The 7,714-nt window shown below is 53.5% G+C and overlaps 1 protein-coding gene across 1 annotated transcript in view; it reads left to right on the top strand.

Annotated features, from left to right (window-relative positions):
* ITPR3 (inositol 1,4,5-trisphosphate receptor type 3) overlaps positions 1 to 7,714 on the top strand; it is a 110,898-nt gene that overhangs the window by 24,984 nt on the left and 78,200 nt on the right. The window lies entirely within an intron of this gene.

Genomic DNA, 7,714 nt, shown 5'->3' with positions numbered 1-7,714 from the left:
CCCCCCCCCCCGCCTCTGCGCCTTTCACTTGCTGCTCCCTCTGTCTGGAATGTTCTTACGTCAAATACGCACACGGCTCAGTGTTCTCAGGGGAGGCCTGGCTGAGCAGCCATAGGAAATTCCACCCCCAGCCCCATATCCATTTCTGTTGTTTCTCCAAGGAATCCTTCATGCTTCATGTATGGTTTTTTTTTTTCCTTAAGATTTATTTATTTAATTTAATTAACTTCTTTATTTTATTATTTTAAATTTGACCAGAGAGAGACAGAGAAAGTGAGAGAGGGAAAGTGAGAAAGCAAGCCACCAGGTCCGGACCTTGAACCATGGTCCGCCATGTGGAAGTTCAGCTCCCCAACCACCATGCCACCTACTGGCTCCACTCCATGTATTTTTACAGTCATTGCCATTGAGTGGCCACGCTGCAGTCTCTTCTCCTCCATTTCTCCATCCGATTGGGATTTTGGTCATGCTAGCAAACATGCCGAGTGTGTCTGTCAAGCTACTGGGCCAGGGATTCCAACCATGGTCGGCCATGTGGGAGTCGGCTCCCTTAACCACTACACTGTGAGGCTGGCCCTGCTCCCTGTATTTTAATTGCTTTATCTCCCTCACTGGAATGCCAGCTGCACTAGGGCAGGGATTTCTGCTTGTTGTTCACTGTATTTTTTTGTTTTTGGAGAGGCTTTTGCTATAGGACGTGTGTGTTCGCCAGAAAGACAGAGAGACAGAGAGACAGAATGCGAGAAATCACCCCCCAGGGGGGATGGCCATGCCACAATCCCTTATCCTCTATGCTCCTCCCAGGATCTTGGGCATGCACGCACACGCACCCAGCCTGAGTTTAAGCCACTGGGTCCAGAACTCAAACCGTGGTTGACTACTTAGCCGTTACACTAACTGCTGGTCCCAACGTTCACTGTTTTATCTGCAAGGACTGCCACGCGGTGGGTCCTGGCACACGTGTGAGGAATTGATGTGACCCGCTCTGGATTCCCTGGCTGGGCCCAGTCTCTGTGGGTTGCAGGGTGCTCCTGCAGGACCCTGTGTGGGGGCATAGCTCTGACACACCTGCCCTGGCTTCCTCAAGGTTGGAGGCAGGTAGAGACAAAGCCTGGGCCCCTCCCGGAGCTCTGAAGCTGCTGATTAGGGGTGGATTATAGCTCTAGGGGTTTAGGTGAGCCCTTGGGAAGATCGTGGTGAGAGGTCCAGCCCGTAACCTCGTGGTTAAAGGAACCGATCCCCATGACTGACCACAGGTTGAATCCTGGTGCTGGTGGCTTGAAAAACACGCTGGGTGCTTGTGTGCTCTAAATTCCAACAGGACGGAGAGGTGGAGGAGAAGGGGTTGTGGCTGACCACACCCCATTGTAGGTGCTTTTCTGTCTCTGCCTCTCTGTCTGGTGAATGCAACACGCCCTCTGGCAATTAAATAAATAAAAGGACTTAGTGGGGAGAGAGGAGTGAGGGTTCTCTGGGTGGGCAGAGGGGATTGGGATGGAAGGAGGTCTGCGCGGGGTGAGGTCTGGGCAGTCAGCTTTGTGGTGTGACCGGCTGGTGACAAGCAGGTGGCATGGCAGGGGAAGATTTGTCCCAGGCTTCCAGTGTACAGAGTTTAGGGTGAAATCTTATTTTTTTATGTTTTATTTTTACTATAAGACTTGTGTGCTTGTTAAGGAAAGAGAGAGAGAGGGAGGGAGGAAGCGAGAAAGCCACTTCCACCTTCCCTCCAGGGCATGGCCGCCACACCGCAATCCCTTCTCCTTTCTCCCCTCGGGATTTTGACCACGCACTCCCATGAACTTGGCATGTTTTTCAAGCCACCGGGTCCGGGATTTGAACCACACATGTGGAACTCGAACATGGCTATGTGGGATCAGCTGCCTTCACCATGCCTCCTGGCTGGTGGTGCCTTTGACCTCTTGCCGTCTTCCCGCTGCTACTTCCCACTGCCCCGTCTCCTCCTCTCCGTTTCCTGAAGCCTATGGCAGAGCCGCCCCAGGGCCCCTGGGCTTTCTGGGTCCCGCTAGCAAAGTGAGCAGGAAGCGGGGACCCAGGCTCCATCTCCCCTGCCCCTTCCCTGCCCCAGGCCCTGGGCCATTGGTGTCCTGGTGAGGTGGCCAGAGGCCCGTCTGGATTCCCTGTGGCCGAGTTTGGAGCTGGGAGAGCCAGCCTCTCTTAGGGGACAGAAGCAGGTATCCATGCAGGTTGGGGCGACAGACGTGCACTCCCATCTCTGTAGTGTCCAGACTGACACCCAGAGAAGAAAGAGGTGGGGCTGACCTCAAATCCAAGTCCTTGCTTTCCGAGTTTCTGCGTCCCTCCTGCAAACGCCCTGGCCCTGGGGGGGACTCAGCAGGGGTGTGGGGGTGGGGCAAGCCCTTTATTTTCCAATTCTTTACTTTTTTTAGAGAGATTTCTGCTATAGGGCACATGTGCTCACCAGAGAGAGAGAGAGAGACAGAAAGCCCTCCAGGGGGATGGCCACACCAATCCCTTCTCTATTCTCCTCTTAGGATTTTGGGAATGCACACGTATGTACCAGGCATGAGTTTTAAACCACCAGATCAGGGACTCGAACCATGGTAGACTATGTGGGAGTCCAGCGACATAACCATTATGCCATCTGCTGACCCCATAGGGCAGGCCTTTTGAAAGGTACCTAGTAGCCATCAGAGATGGCCTAGTCCTGAGACTGCTGTCCGTCCGCCCAGGGGTTCTGTCCCTGCCATCTTGGGGTGAGCCCAGCCATCTCTGGGGGCTCACTGTCTCCCCCATAGCTCCTGCCGGTTCCCTCTTCACCCTGGAGGGCCCCAAGCTGGGCTGGCCGTGAAGCCTCCATCAGCCTCTGCTTGGCTCCCTGTCTGTGGTTTTAGCTCCAGCCACCCTCCGAGGCCACCCCAAGCCCTAACATGTTCAGGGAATTCTTTCCAGAGCTGGCAAGACCCTGGGAGGCCCAGGCGGCTGCTTCCCCAGCGTGGCTCCCCACACCGGCCCAGCCCCGTGAACCCTGCTTTGCTGTAGGCGTTCCGGGTTGTGTCTGCCGAGTCCTGTGCAGCTGACGGGCCGGGTGGGGCGACGCCCTCCCCAGCCCTTTCTCTGTCATCGTCCTCACGTTAGAGCCAGAAGAGACCCAGCATGGAGGGCTTGGGGAGCCCTCTTCTCACACCCCCAGCCAGAGGGGCCCCAGGACAAGTGTAGGGGCAGGTGCTAGGAGGGGAGTGATGAGGAGGCCCGTGTGCATGGCTGGGCGGCTTTCCAGCCCGTGCTCCCCTCTCCCCCTGCATCCTCCGAGCCCAGGTCTTTGCTATTTTTATTATTATTATTATTATTATTATTATTATTTTCTTTGTTTTGGAGAGGTTTTGCTCTCGGGATCTTGGGCACGCACACACACGCGCCCGGCGTGAGTTTTAAGCCACCGGGTCCGGGACACGAACCGCGGTCGACTACGTGGGAGTCCAGCAACATAGCCATTACGCTAACTGCTGGTCCCTATTTTTATTATTATTAAAACATATTTCTTCTGATTTCCCCTCTAGTTATGATAGAGTGCATGTGTGAGAGAGGAGCACCCTCCACAGGCTTTGGTCTCGCCGTGGTCCCCTTCTCTTGCCGTCCAGCCTGCTGGTCTTGGGCTCCGACCCTTGTACCCGGCACGTTTCAGACTGACCAGGCTGGGGATTAGAGCCACAGCTGCCATGTGGGTTCTAGCTTCCCTTGAGCTGTGCTCACTGCCATGCCATGGAGCTGCCCTGAGACGTTTTCTCAACTCTACACAGTGAAGAGGAAAGCACACACTTCCTGTACCTACCGCTGAGCTGTGACAGATCCTTTCTGCCACATTCATTTCAGATCTTTTGATCTTGAAAGACGTAACAGAGCTGCAGCTGAAGCCCCGAGTCTTCCTTCCTGGCCCCTTCCTCTCCCACTCCCGCCGGAGGGAAGTACTGGTCAGAGTTGGGGTGCGTGATGCAGGCGCCTTCTGAATGCCTTTCCTCATAATACGTGGGGATATATCTGTGAGCAACGTAGGGGTATTTTCCTTTTTTAAAATTTTATTTACTTATTTATTTATTTTAAGTTTTTGCTTTATGACACACGTGCTCCCGAGAGAGAGAGAAAGTGAGAAATCCCTCCACAGGGGGATGGCCATGCTGCGTCCCCCCCTTTCTCGCGGTATTTTGGGCATACACACACACGTGTGCCTGGCATGTTTTTCAGGTGCCTGGTCTGGGACTCCAACCATGAAGTCGTCCATGTGGGATCGTGCCACCTTACCACCGTGCCACTTGCTGGCCCCTGTTAATTTTTTTTTTTTTTTTAACCATAGGGTGCATGTGCTTGCTGGAGAGAAAGAAAGAGAGAGACCACCTCAGGGGGGTTGCACAACCACAGTCCCTTCTCCTCTTGGGATTTTGGGCATGCACATGCGTGTACCTGGCAGGTTTCTCAAGCCACTGGGTCAGGACTTGAACCATGCAGTCGGCCCTGTGGTAGCCACTATGCCGTGGACTGGCGGGGTGTTTTTCATTTTTTAAAGCCTGCGTGTTACAGGTAACCTTCCAAACCAATCTTTCCGTGCTTTTCTCATGCTGCGTTGATTTTGAGAGTTCTCCGTGTGGGTGCATGTGGATCTCGCCCGCCTACACCTCACGGGGTGAATAACGCCGCCACCCCTTCCTCCTGCCCAGGCACGTGGAGCACTTCCGGTCCTGGGCAGTCGCCCGCGCTGCTGCCTCCGTGGGCTTCGGTGGAAGGGTCTCTCCGGCATATTCCGAGGAGGGGAACTGCTGGGGGGTGCCCTCCGTCTCGTGAGAAACGACCCTGCGCTTTCCGCAGGGCTGTCACGCTCACGCCCACGGCCTGTGGAAGCCGCGCCCCCCGCCCTCCCCACATCCTGGCCACACTTGTGTCTTCCCACCGAAATTCCTCCCAACTCGCTGGGTGTGAAGTGGCGTCGCACAAGGTTCGAGTTTGCCTTTCTTCGACTCCTAGTGACATCGAGCATCTTTTCATGGTCACCGGCCACTTCAGAGCCCACCCTTACCCTGTCTCTGTCCCCTCCTCCTCTCCTCCCTCCTTCCCTTTCTTTTCTTTTTCTTCTTTTATTTTTATAAAAGTAATACAAATTCAGGCTCTAGGATCAAGATGAAAACACGGTCCCCCACCCCACCATCACTCACCTCCTCTCCCCCTCCCTAGGCAACCATGTTAGAAGACCTGGGGGCCAGCAGGTGGCGTAGTGGTTAAGGTGCTGGACTCCCACACGGACAACTGCGGTTTGAGTCTCCGACCAGGTGACTTGAAACTCAACGCCAGGCACATGTGCATGTGTGCCCCAATTATTTTTTTTCCTTTTTCTAAGGGGATTTTTTGCTATGGGGTATGTGTGCTAGTTGGACAGAGAGAGAGAGAGACAGACAGACAGAAAGTGAGAAATCATCCCCCGGGAGGATGGCCACGCTGCAATCCCTTCTCTGTTCTCTCGAGACGTGGGGCACGCACACACAGACACACGCCCAGCGTGAGTTTTAAGCCACCTGGTCCAGGACTCAATCCACGGTCCACTACATGCGATCCTGGCAACGTAATCATGATGCTATCTGCTAGTCCCAGTACCCAAAATCTTGAGAGGAGAGAGGAGAAGGGATTGTGGTGCGGGTATCCCTACCGAGGGGTGATTTCGCTCTTTCTGTCTTTCTGTTGAGTGCACACAGCCCCAGAGCTTTTCATTTTGCAAAATCGAAACTGCACCCATTTCTCCCTGGCAACCACCGTTCTACTTTCTCTTACAGCAAAAATCTCTCTCTCTAAAAAAAAAAAAAAAAGAAGAAAAAGGGAAAGGAAATCCGACTAGGTGAAACGTCAGTGGACACATGAACACGTTATATAGGTACACGTGGAGAGCCTCTTTCCCGCCCTGTCCCTGCCCGCCCACTCTCCTCCACCGCCCACACCCCCGCAGGTAGTCGCGTTTCATTCCTCGTGTGTCCTCCAGTGTTCCTTCATGAACACGCAGACGACACTCAGGTCTCCCCTCGTTCACCCAGAGGTAGCATTCTCTACCCTCTTCCGTTCTTCGCTGTTTTTACATTATAAATCCTACTCCAGGCAGGTCCCACTGGAGCTCTTTCTATCTCACTATGTAGAGAAGCTTGAACTCTCTTCCATTAAAGAGATTCATTTAAGTTCCATGTCTTGACAGCTGTGCGAACATAGTGTTCCTATAAATGCTTTCGTTTTAAGCATTTAAAAAGAAAAGTTCCTGAGGGCCTGCTGGCGACGTGGTGGCTGAGGTGGCTGGATTCTCACATGGCTGACTGCCACAGTTTGAGTCCTGGACCATGCAGCTATCTAGCAAATTAACGGGGGGGCTGGGAGAGCTTTACAATTAATTAATTAACTAATTAAATTATTTTTGCACTTGTTAACATTTAATGAAACTCTGTCCATGTGGCTTGCAGCCCTCCCCTCCCCACCCCAATCCACACCCTTAATCCCTTCGGCTCCTCTGCTGAAGACTTTGGCCTTTGCAGTGACAGGCGACTTCGGGAGCTCTCTCTTCCCCAGCCCTGTGTGGTAGCCCGGCCGCACCATGCCAGTGACGGCATCTGCTCCAGCCTCGCTTCTGGCGGCGTTTACCGTCTGCTCCCCACCGAGGCCCACAGTTCGTCCAGGCTGACGGTCGGGCAGAAGCTCTGGTTCCTCTCCGTGGTAATCCTCATAGCAGCTTTCCCAGAGTAACCCGGGGAATATTTGTTGAAGTGTTGGCCCTGTGGTGGTGCGTGCCACCAGCACCGCCCTGGCCTCTGGGACGCTTCCGGTGCTTGCCGGTGAAGCCGTGGCCGTGGCTCACGTGGCCTTGAAGTTTCGGGTTTTCCTCAGTCTGGGTGAGTGGCGTGTTGGCAACTAAGATGAAAGAGAGGTAAAGTCATTTATTTTAAATTGTGGTAAAATATTCATCAAAAGGTTTTATCATCTTTTTTTTTTTTTTTGGAGAGATTTTCACTTTAGGGCGCATGCGCTCGCCAGACAGACAGAGAGAGACATAGAGACAGAAGGCGAGAAATCACCCCCCAGGGGGCATGGTCACGCCGCAATCCCTTCTCCTCCATTCTCCTCTCGGGATCTTGGGCACGCACGCACACGCACCCGGCGTGAGTTTTAAGCCACCAGGTCCAGGACGCGAACCGCGGTCGACTATGTGGGAGTCCAGCGACATAGCCATTACGCTAACTGCTGGTTCCCATCTTTTTTTTTTTTGAGAGTTTTTGGCTACAGGGCATGTGTGCTCACCAGAAAGACAGAGAGAGACAGAAAGCGAGAAATCACCCCCCAAGGGGGGATGGCCATGCCGCAATCCCTTCTCCTCCATTCTCCTCTCGGGATCTTGGGCACGCACGCACACGCACCCGGCGTGAGTTTTAAGCCACCAGGTCCAGGACGCGAACCGCGGTCGACTATGTGGGAGTCCAGCGACATAGCCATTACGCTAACTGCTGGTCCCAAGTTTTATCATCTGAACCACTTTTGTTGTTGTTGTTGTTGTTTAGGTTTTTGCCATAGTGCATGTGTGATAGCTGAAGGGAGACAGTGAGAGGAAAAGTGAGAAATCTCTCCCGGAGGGGAAATGGCCATGCCCCATTCCCTTCTTCATTCTTCTCCTGGGATTCCAGAGTGATTTTTTTTTGGAGAGATTTTCACTGTAGGGCGC

This window comes from Tupaia chinensis, unplaced genomic scaffold, assembly GCF_000334495.1.
Source record: "Tupaia chinensis unplaced genomic scaffold, TupChi_1.0 Scaffold000116_1, whole genome shotgun sequence".
NCBI classification, from domain to species: Eukaryota; Metazoa; Chordata; class Mammalia; order Scandentia; family Tupaiidae; genus Tupaia; species Tupaia belangeri.
This window is presented reverse-complemented; position numbering and strand designations above follow the sequence as displayed.